The sequence below is a fragment of the Sturnira hondurensis genome, unplaced genomic scaffold, assembly GCF_014824575.4.
Source record: "Sturnira hondurensis isolate 20B ecotype Veracruz unplaced genomic scaffold, ASM1482457v3 Scaffold0004257, whole genome shotgun sequence".
NCBI lineage: Eukaryota > Metazoa > Chordata > Mammalia > Chiroptera > Phyllostomidae > Sturnira > Sturnira hondurensis.
Genome location: NW_028076888.1, coordinates 5926844 through 5943052, shown reverse-complemented (window position 1 = coordinate 5943052; position 16209 = coordinate 5926844). Strand labels below are relative to the sequence as shown.

The 16209-nt window shown below is 52.0% G+C and overlaps 1 protein-coding gene across 2 annotated transcripts in view; it reads right to left on the bottom strand.

Annotated features, from left to right (window-relative positions):
- Positions 1–16209, bottom strand: part of CTNNBIP1 (catenin beta interacting protein 1) — a 44967-nt gene that overhangs the window by 26600 nt on the left and 2158 nt on the right. The window contains exon 1 of one of the 2 annotated variants that reach the window (XM_037045291.1): positions 8049–8068. The exons of the other annotated variant lie outside the window; for it this stretch is intronic. The gene's annotated coding sequence lies outside the window, so the exon portion shown is untranslated. Of the gene's footprint in view, positions 1–8048; positions 8069–16209 lie in introns of those variants that run through there. 2 annotated transcript variants of the gene reach the window in all.

Below are 16209 nucleotides of genomic sequence, written 5' to 3'. Positions count from 1 at the left end.
TCAACACCAGGCCCAGACACGACACAGTCCCGTAAGGGTATAACAAAGCTAAGACGTTCCTTATCACCGGGCGACACTGGAGCCCTTGCAGTCACACGAATACCACGGCGTGGCAGATGCCTGCAGTCAGTACAGTGACCTGCTGGCAACAGGTCCACAGCCCAGGAGCTGTGGGGGAGGGTCTGTCACCCGCAAATGTGTCCATCTGGCATAAGGGTTATTTTAGGCTGATTCGTTTTAAGACATGGCAAACATGGGCGAAGTTCTGAAAGCCAAGTAGAAGTTGAAGTTACTCTTTATAAGATACATTCACGGCTATTTGTAAGGGAAATCTCCATTTGGACCAGGGAGAGGGGGTGACCTTATCTCCAGAAACTCTTCTCAGTGCAGAGGACTTCAATCTGCAGGGCAGCCTTACCCAGGTTGCCGCGCTCTCCCGGTCACCTCCCACGACCGACACCCCCACTGCCAGCGCCTTCTTCGGTCTCCAGCTGAAGGTGATATTTTAGGTGGTGGCTCCCACCATTTGGTAAGTTACTCAGATTTCCTAAATCTCTCCCACGTATATAGGAAGCATACATGTTATTAAATGTGTTTGTTTTCTTCCTTCTTCTTAAAAAAAAAAGGATTTTATTTACTTTTGGAGAGAGGGGAAGGGAGGGAGAAAGGAAGAGAAACATCAATATGCAAGAGACACATTGATGGGTTGCTTCTTGCACGCCCCCTGCTGGGGACCCGGCCCACAACCGAGGCGTGTGCCCAGACTGGGAATTGAACCAGCAACCCCTTGGTGCACAGGCTGGCGGCCAACCCACTGGACCACACCAGCCAGGGCTTTTTCTTTTTAATCTGTCTTTTGTTACAGCAATGTCTCAGCCAAGAACCCACAAGGGTAGAGGGAAAATTATTTTTCCTCCCCCCACCCAGGGCAATGGGCTACACCATACAGCCCAGGTGGTTAGTGGGCCGGACCATCTAGGTTTGCGTAAGTGCACCCCGATACTCGCACAATCAGACCTCCTACTGACACAGACTGCATTCCCATGCAGTGTGTGGCGTAGATGCCGGTAGCACCACCCCCTTGGTTGTGACAACTGAGGCTGAAAAGGGGGTTCTAAGGAGCGTCAGCACACGGGGGACCTGACCATAAATCCCTAGATGGACAGGTCACAGTGGGAAGTTGAGCCGCAGGCATATCACTCCTTCAGTTTACCTTCGCCTTAAGCGAGCCCTGTCCAGTGTTTCTGCGCGTCTAGGTCACACCCCTCCTCAAGAAAGCACAGGATATGGGGACTGTCCTGTGACCCAGCCACCCCCTTGCTTTCTCCCACATGCACGCGCAGCTCTCCTTGCGTTCCCTCCTTAGTTCCAAAAGCGTAAAATAAACTTGCAGGCTGTTATTCGAGGAAGCACTTTTCTCAGGCCGTTGAGATCTTGATTCTAGGCGTGTCCTCCTCTGTTTGGCTCAAATACATTTCTATAAAGGTTTTCCACAAATCGGGACGTTCTGATATGGACACCACCAAGCATGTCCCCTAAGAGGCAAAGTCATTACTGGTTGTGACGGCCGCTGTAAAGAAATAACTAACACATTTTCTAGCTTACTATTGGCCAGCCCGATAATTCTGGCCAATAATGAAGGGTTGTTCTTAACCCTTCAATTATGTGAATCCGTTCAGTCTCCGCTAGAAGCTTTTACAGGTGAGGACACAGAGATGCAGAGAATAACGCGCTTGTGACCACCCAGCTAGGGGGTCCATCTCCGCATCTGGCGCAGGAGTCACCCCCAAACCGGCGGAGCTCTTTCTTCCCTTGCCCTCCAGTACGCAACCCAGCGGGCAGAAATGAGCTCAGAGCCAGGAAGAGGGAGGTGCGACCGAGGCCTGATCTGGCTGGGAGGCCCACTCAGGGCGGCACCTCAGGTCCCCTAGCGACATCAAAACTGGGGCACCAGAGCGAATTTCCACAAGTTCCGCTCTCAGTAATTAAACTGCAGCCTCCCGGACTCTCGGGCCTCAGGAGCAGCTGCCTTAATTAATAAATTCCACATTCAACCTCCTCAGCCCAGAGCCAGGCCCGGCATTCTCGAACCACGTGCCAGCAGCCTGAGCAACGCAGGTCTCATGCCGGCTCTGTGAGTCAGGGTGTTTGCAGGACGCGGCACCATTCTTGGGGGATGAGCTCGGGAAAAGGAATTGTCCTGAGGTCACCAACCCCAATTCGGACCTGATCCAGAGCCTCTTCGGCTCTCTGGGGCCAGGCAGTGGTCGTCACTGTGCGTGCTGAGCCTTCTCTAAGGGCCAGGCACACTGTCCTAGCAACAAACCTGCAGGGTAAGAACTGTTCCCATTTTAAAGACCAGGCAACTGAGGCTCAGGGAAGGTAAATAATCTGTCCAAGGCCATGGCGCTCACAAGTGACCGAGCCTGGATTCCTATCCACGCTCTTGCTCCATCCTGTCAGACCCTTCTGGCTCAGAAATTTACAGACGCATTAGTCTTTTTAATTGAAATTAAAATTAAAATGCTCCCTGACCAAGCATGGCTCAGTTGGTTGGGCACTACCCCACAAAGCGAAAGGTCACCGGTTTGGTTCCCGGTCAGGGCACACGCCTGGGTTTGTGGGACCGGTTTCCCACTGGGGTGTGTAAGAGAGGCAGCCGATTAATTATTCTCACATCAATGCTCCTCTCCCTCTCTTTTTTCCTCCCTTCCCCTCTCTCTAAGAAAAAAAATCTTTAAAAATTTTTTTAAATAAAAATTCACTTTACAGCCCTGGCTGGTGTAGCTCAGTGGATTGGGCACGGGCCTGCAAACCACACGATCGCAGTTCGATTCCCAGTCAGGGCACATGCCTGGGTTGCAGGCCAGTTCCCGGCAGGGGACACACCAGAGGCAACCATATATTGATATTTCTCTCCCTCTCTCCTTCCCTTCCCCTCTAAAGATAAATAAAATCTTTAAAAAAAATCACTTTACAGAAAGAAGGAAAGCCAGAGCCCCAAACTACTGGCAATCAGAAAATGAGAGAAGGCCCTGGCTGGTGTAGCTCAGTGGATTGAGTGTGAGCCTGTGAACCAAAGGATCGCTGTTTGATTCCCAGTCAGGGCACACGCCTGGGTTGCAGGCCAGTTCCCAGCAGGGAATGCACAAGAGGCAACCACACATTGATGTTTCTCTCCCTTTCTCCTTCCCTTCCCCTCTAAAGATAAATAAATAAAATCTTAAAAAAAAAGAAAATGAGATAAGGCAGCACATCAGCTAAATACAATGAACGGTCCTTGATGGGACCCAGGAGGCGGGAAAAGAGCTCTGGATCAGGTCCGAATTGAGGTTGGTGACCTCAGGGCAAATTCAATTTGTCCCCAAGAGACAGATTTGTCACAAGGGGAAGGAGTCACAAGGGCCATTATTGGGCAACTGCAGCAAATTTAACAGGAAGTATTTATTTGTTAGGTAATAGTGTTGTATCAGTGATTTATATGTGTTGTGATTGTATCGGAAAATATCCTGGTTCTTAAGAGATACAGGATGAAGTATTTAAGGGTGAAGTGCCTCGATGCTTGCAACTTGCTCTCAAGTGGTTCAGGAAAAAAGTCAGCGTGCGGGGGAGTGTGAACGTGCCTGGGGACGGTGATGCATGAGCAAACACGGCAAAATGTTAGCAGTGAATCTAGGTAAAAGGCGGAGTTAGGAGTGTTTGCTGTAGTATTTCAACCTTTCTGTAGATTTGAAATCAAAATTAAGTCAGGAAAACATTAAAAAGCCGCTGGAGAGTGAGGCGTGGCGGCGAGAGGGGCCGCCAGTTGCTCTCCGCTGGCCCCTGGATGTGTGGGGAGCTCTGTCTGCAACCCGCCCCATCGCCCCGCCATGCAGGGCCAGCCCTCCACAACTGGGGCGCAGCTGTGAAGCCCAGATATAGGCCAGCCCTTGCCCACTCTGGCCGCAGGCAGGACTGATTCCAGAACACTCAGTGATTGCCCTGAAACTACCCTCAACCGTTACCCTCAGTTTCAACCGGCCCCTTCACAGCAGCGCGGTACGTTGTGCGCCAGGTGGGAACCCCACTGATGAAGGCCCTTCGAGGAAGGTTCTGGAAGCATTAGAATCCAATCCTCCTGAGCTGATTCAAAGCAGCCCAAGAGCGAGCAGGGCGTAGCCACCCTGCCCAGCTGTTCTGATGACCAGGGGGAAGGTATCAACGCAGAAAACCGAAGGTAGGCTGGACGGGGGTACCTGGAGGCACTGTGAGGGCCTGGGGTGCATCCTCCTTCCGTGGCGTGACTCCTCTCTGAGCGAGCCTGACGTGTGACGCCTGCACACGGCACCACAGGCATGTCACACCGAAGGTCCTCCCCAGGACCACACACTGGACAGGAAGTGAGAAGAATGAGCTCCCTCCTCTTCGCCCTGGAGCTGGAGCAGGCGGTCAGACCCTGGCTGTCCATCACGTTGCCTGCATGGTGGTGACTCAGTTGGGGGCATTTGGCAATGTCTGGAAACATTTCTGACCGTTGTAACTGGGAGGATGCTATGGGGTAGGGGCCAGGGATGCTGCTAAATATCCTATGATGCACAGGCCAGTCCCCATCACAAGGAGTTGTCAGGCCCCTGTGTCCCTAGCACTGGGGGAGAAAAACCTGCTTGTGGTCACCTCAGAGTGACCAGGCTCCTTCAACCCCCCCCTGGGCTTTTGCGTCTGCTGGTCCCCTGTCCTGGAATGTCCTTCCCAGCTGGCTGTTCACAGTTCTGTCCTTACCGTCTCCAGGCACCCTAGAAGCCTGTGTTTGCACACCCGCCCAAATTTCCTCCGCCCACAGCACCAACCTGACATGGCACCTGGGAGTCTGCGTACCTGTTCCCACCTCCCAACAGGAAGCCCGCCGAGAACAGGACACAGGCGAATCTGAGGGCCCCAGGCAGCCTCTGTCTCAGAGACAGATTAAAATGGACCGCATCTCATCACGTAGAATTCTCATACGACTCCTAAGAGGAGAGGGAGGGAGCTGATAGACCTTTTCTCAGGTCTCCTGGCCCCTGGAAAAGCCTGTAGGTCTTTGTGCTGAAGGACGTGGACGGGTGAAATGCAGCTGCCAGCCTCTCTGGGTTAGATTCCTTGGGAAGCACAAAGGAAGGACGCTTCCCAGCCTCGGAATGTTCTCACCTCGGAGAGTCTGAGACATGGGGGAACTGAGGAGTTCGTCTGCACGTAAGGTTGATGCAACTGGATTGGTGTAAGGCATCTGTTTAAAACTTCTGGTTTAAAAAAATTCATCTGTAATTTTGGCCTGGTTTGTAGAAAACGCTACCAGCTCGCACAGTCTCTGAGTCTGGAACTGGGCGAGACCCACCTCTCACCACGGAGAAGGAGGGGAATGCGGGGCTGCAGGGAGGGGCTGTGGCTGCAGCGGGCTCTTGCCACCCTGGGCACATCCCTTGGCTCCACAGTTCTGACCAAGGGACGCGCAGGTGGGGGGTTTCTCTCTTCTTTGCAGGGTAGGGGAACAAGGACAGAATGGGGGGAAAGGCATCTTTTGACCTACTTTAAAAAAAAGGATTCTTTTTTCTTCCTGGAGAACAGTTGGAGCCCTGAACGCTGGCCGAGGGGAAGCCTGAGACCTGAAGTCTGAACCCGCGCGCCTACAAAGCCAGCTCCCGATGGTCCCGATTCGGGCTGACTCGTGGCCTTCGGCCTCTGGCAGGTTCCACGGGGCTGAGTAAAGCAGACTCCAGAGCCCTTGTCTATTTATAAACGAATGCAAGGGCTGGAACCCTCCGCTCTTGAGGGGATGAAAGCACCGCACCCCTGTCCTGGGCAGGCAGCTCCCAGGCTGGCCCACCTTCTTGGGCTGAGCACCTGGCGGTGTCAGAAGCCCATTGGTGCAAGTTGGTAGCAGAAGGACCCCTTTTCTCTCCTATGACCTAGATCAGCACCCGGGGTGCCCCCGCATGCCGACAACCCTCCTCCCCTCACCCAGGGAACACCCAGGGTGCACTGCCAGTCCGTGTGCTAAGGGAGTTAGTGGAAGTCGGCTTGAGGCTGGAAGGACAAATTCCAAGCCTAATAATCCCAGGGAAGGAGCCTGGCCAGGAGGCTTCGCAGACCTTGGGTCCCCCCCGCCCCCGAGGAGGAAGCTACCGGGGTCACTTCAGCCCACAGAAGCGCCGTCAACCCTGCTACCCAGAGCTATGTCAAATCCTGCGGGGTCACCACTTAAAATTTTAATCAGATTGGGGAATTTAAAATTTGTTTGTTTGTTTCTAAACAGCAAGCCGGGGAAGTGGCAGAGTGCCATTTCTTTCTCAGGAGCTGCAGAAGGTCCCTGCACGAAGAGCCATACGGACATGTTCACACCACCCTCCTTCTCGCAGGGACAAGCCCTGTCTTCAGAGGCAGGCCCAGGCATGGCCCACCTGGCCCTCCCAGTGCCCAGCGGCAGGCCGGCCCGCCCAGGGATCGCTGCCCTCCCCAGCTCTTCCCCGGGCCCCCACTCTCCCTGCAGTAACATCTCCTAGAATTGGGTCAAATAGATAAGCCTCCCGAACCGGGTTTACTGCAGCCCTCAAAATTCCCGGGCCAGGAAGGCCTCCAGCTTCCTGGTGCAAGAGGGAGGTCATTCAAGCAATGGGTTGCGTGCAAGGCGAGAGCTCGTCACCCCTCAGCCCCAGCCACTTGGCCCCCAGAGCCGCCCTCTGCACACTGCCCAGCTCTGGGGATGGTTGTCCTGGGGGCCCAGCCGACCGGCTGCAGGTGTGGTCTCCTGGGTGAAAGTTCTAGAAACCCTTAAGAAATTAGGTTTTAGGGTTCCTGCCTCCTCTTCCTATAGGCTTTCAGCATAGAGGTATGTGTTAATTTGCATAAGAATTTAGGCATGTTTACCTTGAAAAACACCCATGCTATTGCTGCGGATCTCGGGGTTCATCACACTGGCACCGCACGGAAGCCACTCACATGGTCTGTCCGGATGACTCGCTCTGCCTACCATGCAGGCCTGACCGTCCCTCTTCCCCCACCGCCCCCAGCTCCATCCTAACACAAATAGTGCAAGGAAGGAGGAAACCTCCCCTAAGAGGCTGCTGAAGACTCGGTTTCCTTCCTTCCTCAACGTTGAACAGGCTGCTAATGAGAGTCAAAAATACCTCACACAAAGACAGCCCCAGACCCCAGGTGCATCTGTCCCACTAACTCGCTGGGGCAGCAGCCTGAGGACGAGATGTCCTGCAGGGTCCCTGAATGCGTCCCATCTGCAGGCAAGGGTGGTGGCAGCAGCAGGTGGGGTGAGGGGTGACCGGGGGAAATCCACACGCTGCTCTGAGGAGAGGGGAAGACGCAGCAGCTGGTACAGCAGGAACCCACCCTCAGCCACATGGACAGGAAGTCCCCCCAGGCCCCGCCTGGGCCACTGTGCAAAAGCTCAGGCATGTGGACAGGAATGAAATGGAGGCCACAGCGGCTGTGTGAGGGCTCCAAGAAACTGTCCCCATTCCCAGTGGGTGTAGGCATAAACACCCAGACTGGACACACCCAGATAACCCAGTTCAGGAGCCAAACCCCCATCATCCATTTATAATGACGTCCCAGTTCCCAAAGCCACAAAACCATTAGTCACCAAACCACAGAAAGGCAACAGTAAAGTGCCCAGCAAAACTGGCCTGTGAGCACGCCCCTGGCCAAAAGACTCACCCAGACTGTCATGTATCATAAAATGAAACCCAGGGGTCTCCAACAAGCCCACACCCACAGAACCCAAGCAGAGCCTAACACCTAGCAAAAACCCTTACCTGAGAGGGAAAAGCTTACACACACACACACACACACACACATACACACACACACACATATACACATATATATACATACATATATATCAGGGTTTGCTGAGAGCGAGGTTACTTCCACGACACATTGGTGTGATGGTACTGCCGAGGGGGACGACTTCGTTTGAGACGCAGAGAGCTAGACTTCCTCGTAAACGCACTGGGAACACACGGTGCAAAGTTAAAACAAACACAGCGAAAACACCAGTACCAAAGCACACCAGTTGTTACCTGCTTCTAGAAAAGTCATGTGTCTGCCAGAAAGATACTGGATCATAAAAACTTCCACGTCCGAAAAAGAATAGCTCACCCAAAATAGAAATTCCTAAGAGAAAGGAAACAGACGACTGTGGAAAAGAAGGGGAAAGACACCAGAAATCCAAGACAATCGCCCAGGGGAGCCAGGCAAAGCCAAGGGGACTGAAACCAAAATAAATTCCAGATGGAACAAAGCTGGTTTTTTTTTTCCTCCTCACCTTTTTATTTTGAAAAGCTTCAAAGCCCCAGAAAAGCTGAAAGAGCAGCACAAGGAACATCCCGGTACAAGCCCCCCATTGCTAACCTGGCACCACATCTGCCCCCGTCTCCCCACGGTGCCGGCAGAGGAGGGCGTGTCTACTCTTCATCCCGAGCCATTGGAAAGTAAGGTGCAGCAGATATCACAATCCTTGGCGAAGTGTCTCATTATATATCTCTTAAGGCCACCCTCCTACAGACCTATTTTCACCCCCGAGGAATTTAATAATGACCCAGTGGTGGTCTCTGATGCACAGCCGGTCTCCAAAGGCCCCCAGCCCTGCTCCCCTCGCTTCGGCCTTTGCCGGTTTCTAATTCGGGAGCCAATCGCGCGCTCAGGGGCATTTGCTTCCCTTGCTCTTTCACCTCCTTGAGCCCAGAATGCTTCCCCCGCTTTTCTTTGTCGCGACATTAACATGTTTTCGGGCTCCGGACCACTGTCTTTAGGATGGCCCACAATTTGGATTGGGCTAACTGTTCCTCAGAGTTACAGTAAGTTAACCATTATGGCAAGAAGTTGCCACAGCTGGCGCTGTCAGTGCCCCACTGGGGCGGGGTGGGGTTTGGGGGGGCGCAGTGGCGGTGTGCGGCAATCCGGGGGTGCCGGGTGTCATGCCTGGCTTGTGTGGTGCATTTTTAAGTGCAGAGAAGAGAGATTAAGTATGTGAGAAGAACACAGGGAAGAAAATCGTGGGAGAAGAAAACAATATGAAATGAAGCCTAGAAGTGATCAAAGATTTAAAATTCTGATTAGATAAAAAGCAAACTCTCCGTGTGGGAAAAAACTATAATCAAAAGAACAATAATAAATTGTGGAAATATGTGTAACCTATATCTCAGCTTTAGGAAAAACTTCCTTAATATATAAATAGCTGTAGATGGATAAGAAAATAAGACCGCCAAGCCAAGAAAGAAATGGGCAAACAATACAACAGATTGCTCATGAATGGCCCCTAAAGATATAAAATGATGCTTTATTTCCTCATCAGAAAAAGGCGAATTAAAATTATATTAATATACCACTTTTAGCCAATTCAATTAGCAACCATCAAAAAGTTGAACAACTTCTGCCAAGGTATAGGGGACATAGGCATTCTTGTACAATTTTAGTGGGTATATAAAATGTTAGTATCTCCGTGAAGGGCAATTTGGCAATACAAAAAATTAAAACAGATGTACACTTTACTCTAAAAATTCATCCTGTAGGAATTTATCCTATAGATACACGTACCCAAATGCATGAAGATATATGTAGAAAATTCCTTGATAATAATAACAAAAGACTTAAATGCTCCTCAGCAGGGGATTGGTTTAAAGAAAAATTACAGCCCTGACTGGTGTAGCTCAGTGGATTGAGCACAGGCCTGTGAACCAAAAGATCGCAGTTCGATTCCCCGTCAGGGCACATGCCTGGGTTGCAGGCCAGTTCCCAGCAGGGGCCAGTTCCCAGCAGGAGATGCTCCAGAGGCAACCATACATTGAAAAAAAAAATAACCACTCAAAAGAATGCCACGGAACAACTAAAATGAGTGAGGTAGTTCTAAATGACCTCAGATGAGCAACTTAACCTCTCCGTGCCTCAGTTTACCCACCTGCAAGCTGGTCGACAATTACTTACTTCATAAGCTTGTTGGGAGGAGTGAATGAGCTGAAATAAGCAAAGCACTTTCAACAATAGCCAGCACCCAGGAAGTGCTCAAGAGGCATCAGCCTAATGATGGAGGTGGTGGTTATGCAGAGTTCTGGTGTTTATTGTGAAGTGAAAAAAAATAAGGTGCAGAGCACTGTGTATTACAGTATTTTAAAAAAGCACGTGTCAGGCCTGTGTGCGATCACATGTGTGTGTGGTACACTTGCCCACAGGCAGGATGTCTCTGGTTAAACTGTACAAGACATTGGTTGGCTAACAGCGGTCTCTTTCGGGGATGGAAATCCAGAGAACAAGGAAGATGTAGTTTTTTCATTGCTTTTAGAGAGTGAGGGAGGGGGAGAGAGAGAGAGAGAAACATCGATCTGTGACCTCTCACAGGAACCTCGACCAGGAACCAAACCCACAGCCCAGGTATGTGCTCAGATTGGGAATAACCCACAGCCTTTCAGTGTGCGGGACGATGCTCCAACCAACTGACTCACACCTGCCAGGGCACCACAGAGCCTCCTGAATTCTGTGCCATGTCTATGCATTTTTTTCATAGGAAGTGGAATGGGGTCGGAATATGAGAACCAGAGAAAGCAGGCTCTTCCTCTGGGTGGTCCTGCCAGTCCAGGGCGGTGCCTGGCGTTGAGCGTTCAAGCTCCACATTATCGTTCACAGGTGTAAGAAACCTTCTCATCCAGGAGACAGAAAGTGAGGGCAGACAGCCAACACCTGAAGCAAATGGAAGGCAATGGGGACAGGCTGCTCTCTGGTGGCAACAGCAGCCTCAGCCCAGGTGGGAGGGAGGGCGCCTGTTCTGACCAACTCCTCTCGGTGGTGTCCCAGAATAAGCTCTGGAAATCTGCTCTGGGAAGGAAAGCAAAACGGCCACAGACAGACACCCCCACAGCCGGTGTGCTGGCCTGTAAGCCCCACTATGTCCTCCTAAAAAATCACCGGCACCCCTGTCTTCCTGCATCTCCAACAATCAGCCAAAGGAATGCCATTTGCCTTGAAAGGCCACCGCGCACAGTGGGGACAGACACAGTGGGGGTGGGCAGCGGGGGTGTTGCTCAACAGCCTCCACTTCAGTGGGGAAGCTCACCCTGGCCGGAGCTCACCATACCGGCTTCCCTACCCCTCCTCCTGCTCCTTCCTTTGTAAATAAGATTGGGTCACCCAGGGGCGCAGGCCTACCACTTCACCAGCCTAAATCCCCAAAGCATCCTGGCAGCACTTCCTACTTGATGGAATTAAATGAGGCTCTCTGACCCCTCTGCGCCCCCAATGGCACCGGAGAGACTTAAAGTTGCAAATGGAAAGTCGTGTGCACGTCCTCTACCTGCAGAGAGCGGAGGAAACCTAGAGGGTCTGGGACACGTTTATGTCCCCTTCCTGCAGCAGGACATTCTGTGCGGATGAGGGTCAGGATGGGTCTGTCGGAAGCCAGGGCTGCCTGGGGTTGTGAGGCCTTGGTCTGGGCGGGGAGGTCAAGGCTAGCTCACCTCCTGGGAACGTGAGTCCCTGGTCTGCCTGGTGATTTTGCAGGAAGAGCAAGGGTGGGGCTGACCCTGTGAGAGGTGTTTGGGCCCACCAGGGTCCGCGACCTCTGCAGGAAGCTCCCCGGGCAGAGTCCAGGACTGCAGAACAACAAGGCGGCAACTCCATCTGCCCCGGGTTGTTTTCAGTCCAGGGACATGGACCACAGAATCCCACATCAGGAAACGTGTGGGCTGGGTACTCAGGAGGTGCTCTGGCCTGAAAAAACCTCAGTTGGAGCTGCTCTCCAAAAGCCTCCCACCCAGCTCTCCACGTGGGAGAGGATATGAAAGTGGGTCATGTTCTCCCGGCTGAACTGGGGTCCCTGTGGGCTCCGACCACACTTGCAGAAATCCAGGGACACTGAGTGACCGGGTCTCCTTGTGAAGCCAGCCATTTCCTCCCGATCCGGTGCTCAATGAGGGGGGAGCTGCGTAGCACCAGGAAGCCCTGTCAAGGGCTGGGCGAAAGTAACCTCCCCCAGGGGTAGACCACGCTGTCCTGGCCCCTTCCTCTCACTCCGACCGAGGGCAGGTGGCTCTGCCCGCCCTTGACCCTCGCCACCCCTGCCCTAGCTGGAGGGAGACAGGAACACTGTGATCTCATGAATTGCTGGGCCTCCCTGACTGTGCTCTTTGAAGGACCCCGAGGACTGAGGCATCCACAGGCATTGGTTCTTCAGGAACCCCATGCGCCTGCCGGAGCGCGCCGAGCAGCCAGCCCCACAGCCTGCCGGCTGCCATATGCCTGTTTTCCAAAGTGGGCAGAGGGAGACCTGTCAGGCAGAGAGAGCATTCTGGAGAGACCAGGTCTGGCAGGCACTTCATCAGAAAGGCACTGGCCTGGCGGCACAACTGCAGAAAACTTTGGAAAGAGCCCACCGCCCTGATCTGGAACACTCCCTCACTTGAACTCCAGCGACAAAGGGTCAAGGCCGTGCATGGAAATGAAGTTCTTGCTAACCACTACCACCAGGAGCTAATTGTTTCTAAAGATGCCCACACCAAGAGCAGCTTTCCTTAACTGTGGCAAAGGGCTCCAGCCCGTGAACTCTCCCCTTGCTCTTCCGGGAAGCCAGCGCAGCCCTCCACCCCTCCCGCCCCGCCCCCCGGGGCAGGGGCCCCTGGGGGCCGACGTGCACATCTGGAAATCATATCCTGACTCTCCCCCCTGGGGATCAAAACGCTCCCCAACACTTTTTTCTTTATTCACATGACTCCAACTAGATAATAAGCCTCGTGGCGCTAGACGTATAAGGGAAGGATTATTTTTACCCTGCTCACCACAGAATTCCCAGTGGGGCCCAGACTGTAATAAAAGCCCAGTAAATATTTATTAATTGAATTAATGAATCATTAGAAGGGAGGAGAAAAATGAAGGAGAGATGGAAGGCAGCCATCACTTCTTGGTATCTCCGTGTTCTTGGCTTATTATAAAGACATCATAGGCAGGCTTAGCACCCAAGCCCTTTAACCCTTTCTTGGCTGTGCGATATCCTCAGTGGTGTTGTGATGACACACACCTGCGTCTGGAAGCTCGTCCGGTGCAGCACAGCCAGGAAGAACGGAGAAACAGTCACGACTCAATTGTTAAGACACTTCAGAAGGAGGAAAACAACGTTTTGGTCCAGCTACATGCATCGCGGTGGAGGGCCACCCTTCCCCCCTGTGGGCTGTTGTCTCCCGTTTTAACAAGGCTTCAGGGAGGATCAGGGCATAATAGGTCTTTAATAACTGAGCATAACAGCGGTTGGTGCTCAGCACCCTTTCATAAAAGAGGTTCAAAAGCGCTTTGGCTCAAACATCATAATGCCCCTGCGAGCTATGGAGGCACAGGTATCATTATCCCTATTTACAGTTGGGGAAAGTAAGGCAAAGGGAGGTTAATGAGCTTGCCTAAGGTCAGGAGAGACGGGGTAAGGGCATAGGATTCGAGCTCTTCGCAGGGTCCAGGGAGCTAACTCTGGCCCCTTCCAGCACCACCCAGGCTGGGCTGAGGGGAGATTTTTTTTTTCTCTTCTCTGTTGTTTCTGAGAAGAAGCAGTCTCTAATACAGTGCCCAGAGTTCAGGCTCAGGAGCCACACATACTTCTTCAGCTTGATTCTGACTGTTCCGGATGAGCTTGACCTCAAATAAGTTACTTCAACTTCCCAGACCTCAGGTTCTGAACGTGTAACACGGTAGCAGTGGAGTGTATCTCAGACACTACAGGCCCAAACACTGCACTGTAATCCGTGAAATGCTATTATCATTCATCTTCTCATTTTCTAAATGAGCACACATCACTCTTGTAATTAAAAAACCAGTTACAGGAGAAAAAGGTCGCGCCCACTCTGTTCAGTTTTTACGAGGCTTCAGGTGACATGTGACTAACAGGCGTTTCGGATCCTGCTGACGAATCGCCCCAGGACCCCGTGAGTGACTGACAGCTCGCACGTCCTATATTTCATTCCCACAACCTCCTGCTGGCCTCTCAAGGTTAAGAGCAAGTGGCACCGTGGACACTAACTGACAAGGGGATGCCCCAGTGAGGATTTGCAGAGCTGGCTGGCCAATTGCACCGCATGCAAGGAGGCCAACCCCAGGCCCCGGTGAGTGGAAGCCCTGGGTGTGCAATGCCGTTTCTCCGAGCGCTCTGCTGACCTTCCCGACTCCACTCCGCTCAGACCGAAGACAGCCAGTGCTTTCTGGGGATCACTGTGTTCCTGATCAGGTGATCAAACAGTGACAGTATGGCCCGACCCTCTACAGAGGACCTGGTGACACTCAACAGGAGACTGGAAGAGAAGGGTGTGGGGTGGGGAGTAAGGAAGGCTGCCCAGTCAATGCCAGTATACCCCCAGCAGAGACACTGTGACATATTTGTGTGTGGGTGTCCTTGGTGTACATCTGAAGAATAACAGCAAAACTCCAAGGTTACCTTAGACCTAATGCCAAGATGAGAAGCTTTAACTCATGCAGAGGAGCAGCGAACACAGGACAAGATGCTAAGAGCTGGCAAGGCTCATTCATTCAACCCAAGAAATGCTTACTGATTACTTATGTGCTTGGGGGGAAGAAGGCTCAGTGGAGTCCGCAGGACACACAGACACATACCTGTACCTTCGCTAACCTGGCCGACATCCCCACATCTCCGAGGTACCTCGGCTAGAAAAATGAGGAGCCTGCTGGCCTCCTGGCCTCCAAACGCCCTCCCAGGATGGACCCCAGGAAAAGTTCCTGTACAGTGACTTCCCACTGTTCAGAATTAAAGAATGATACCCTAACTCCTCACTTTGGCCATAGATCCAGTCCCTACCAACTCCTCGACCACCTTGTCCCAGCCCCGCTGGCTTACTGCTCCTCGTCCCGCAGGCCTTGGGTTTGCCGCCCGTGCACTATAATGCAAACCTCATTAGACCATGTGTCTTGGCAATCTTGTTCTTGGCTATATCCCCAGCACCTACAGCTGTGCCTGGCACTTAGTAGGTGTTCAATAAGTCACTCAATGTAACAAATATTTACTGACTGCCTAAAGTTTATGACTGAACCATAACAGTAAACCAAAAAATAAGAATAAAAGACAAAATCTCTGCCCTCAAAGAGCTTAAGTTCTGTGGGAGATAAGATAAATAAATAATGGTTCAATAATAGCTGTGTCTCCAACCAAGAAAGTGCTCAGTGCTCAGCGCTGTTCTAAGCATCTGATAGGTATTTACTTAATTTAATCTTTCCAACACACTCGTGAAGTATTATTTTATAGATGGGGAAACTGAGGCACGGAGGGGTTAAGTTACTTGCTGAAGGTCACAAAACTCATAGTGGCAGAACTGAGACCCAAACCTGGCAGCTGTTCCTTGCAGGTGGGGCGGGAGAGCGGGCCATCAAGGAAGGGGTGCCCGGTTTTGGGAGTTTGGCGAGGCGCAGGCTGCGGGTTTCCCCGGGCTGCACACCCGAGAGGAGGAATCTGAGAGCAAGCACAGTCTGATGAGAAGATAAGGAAGGACAAGGGTCAGGATTGCTGGCTGCTAGTTTTAGGTGCTATGAGACACCCAGGCACGTCAGCAGATTATTTGATGAGTTTACTTTTTGTACAGGACACCAATCACTTGCTGTGAGCAAGCATGATCTCTCCCAACAGCGGTCCTGGCCTCAGACAGCTTAGGGTCGTGCACATACCGATGGAGCTGAGACAGAGGTAGAAAGTGGCACGTGCCATAAGAAAATGTACAAACTGCGATGGGATTTCAAGAGTCGTGCAGCCTCAAGGGGCCACAGGGGGCCAACCATTAAAGAGGGGCTGGCCTACATAACCCCCAAGGTCCTCTAGTTCTGACGTGTTCTGAAAGCATGGATTTAGAGGAGCATGGAGATCAAGTTTTATTCTGGTTAATCGTTCAAGTTCATGGTCACAGAACTTGTTCATGTTCTCCTACCTGAGAATAGTTCAAATTTCTTTGGGCAACATCTTACAGTGGCAGAAGGGCAATAATGCTGTCATTTAAATAATGCAGCTACATGTGGGAACAAAGCCTAGTGTGCTCTGCCCTCCTCTACTTCTAACTGGTTTTTAAACCCACAAACCCTCTTTCAAGGAGGAAGTGACCCTTCTGTGAACACATTGTTATAATTTGGGGGCTGCTCCCTATTCCCCTTGTGCATGTCTGTAGCCCTGGAGTCTAGCACAGTACCTGGTTCATGACAGGTGCTGAGTTAAGGTTT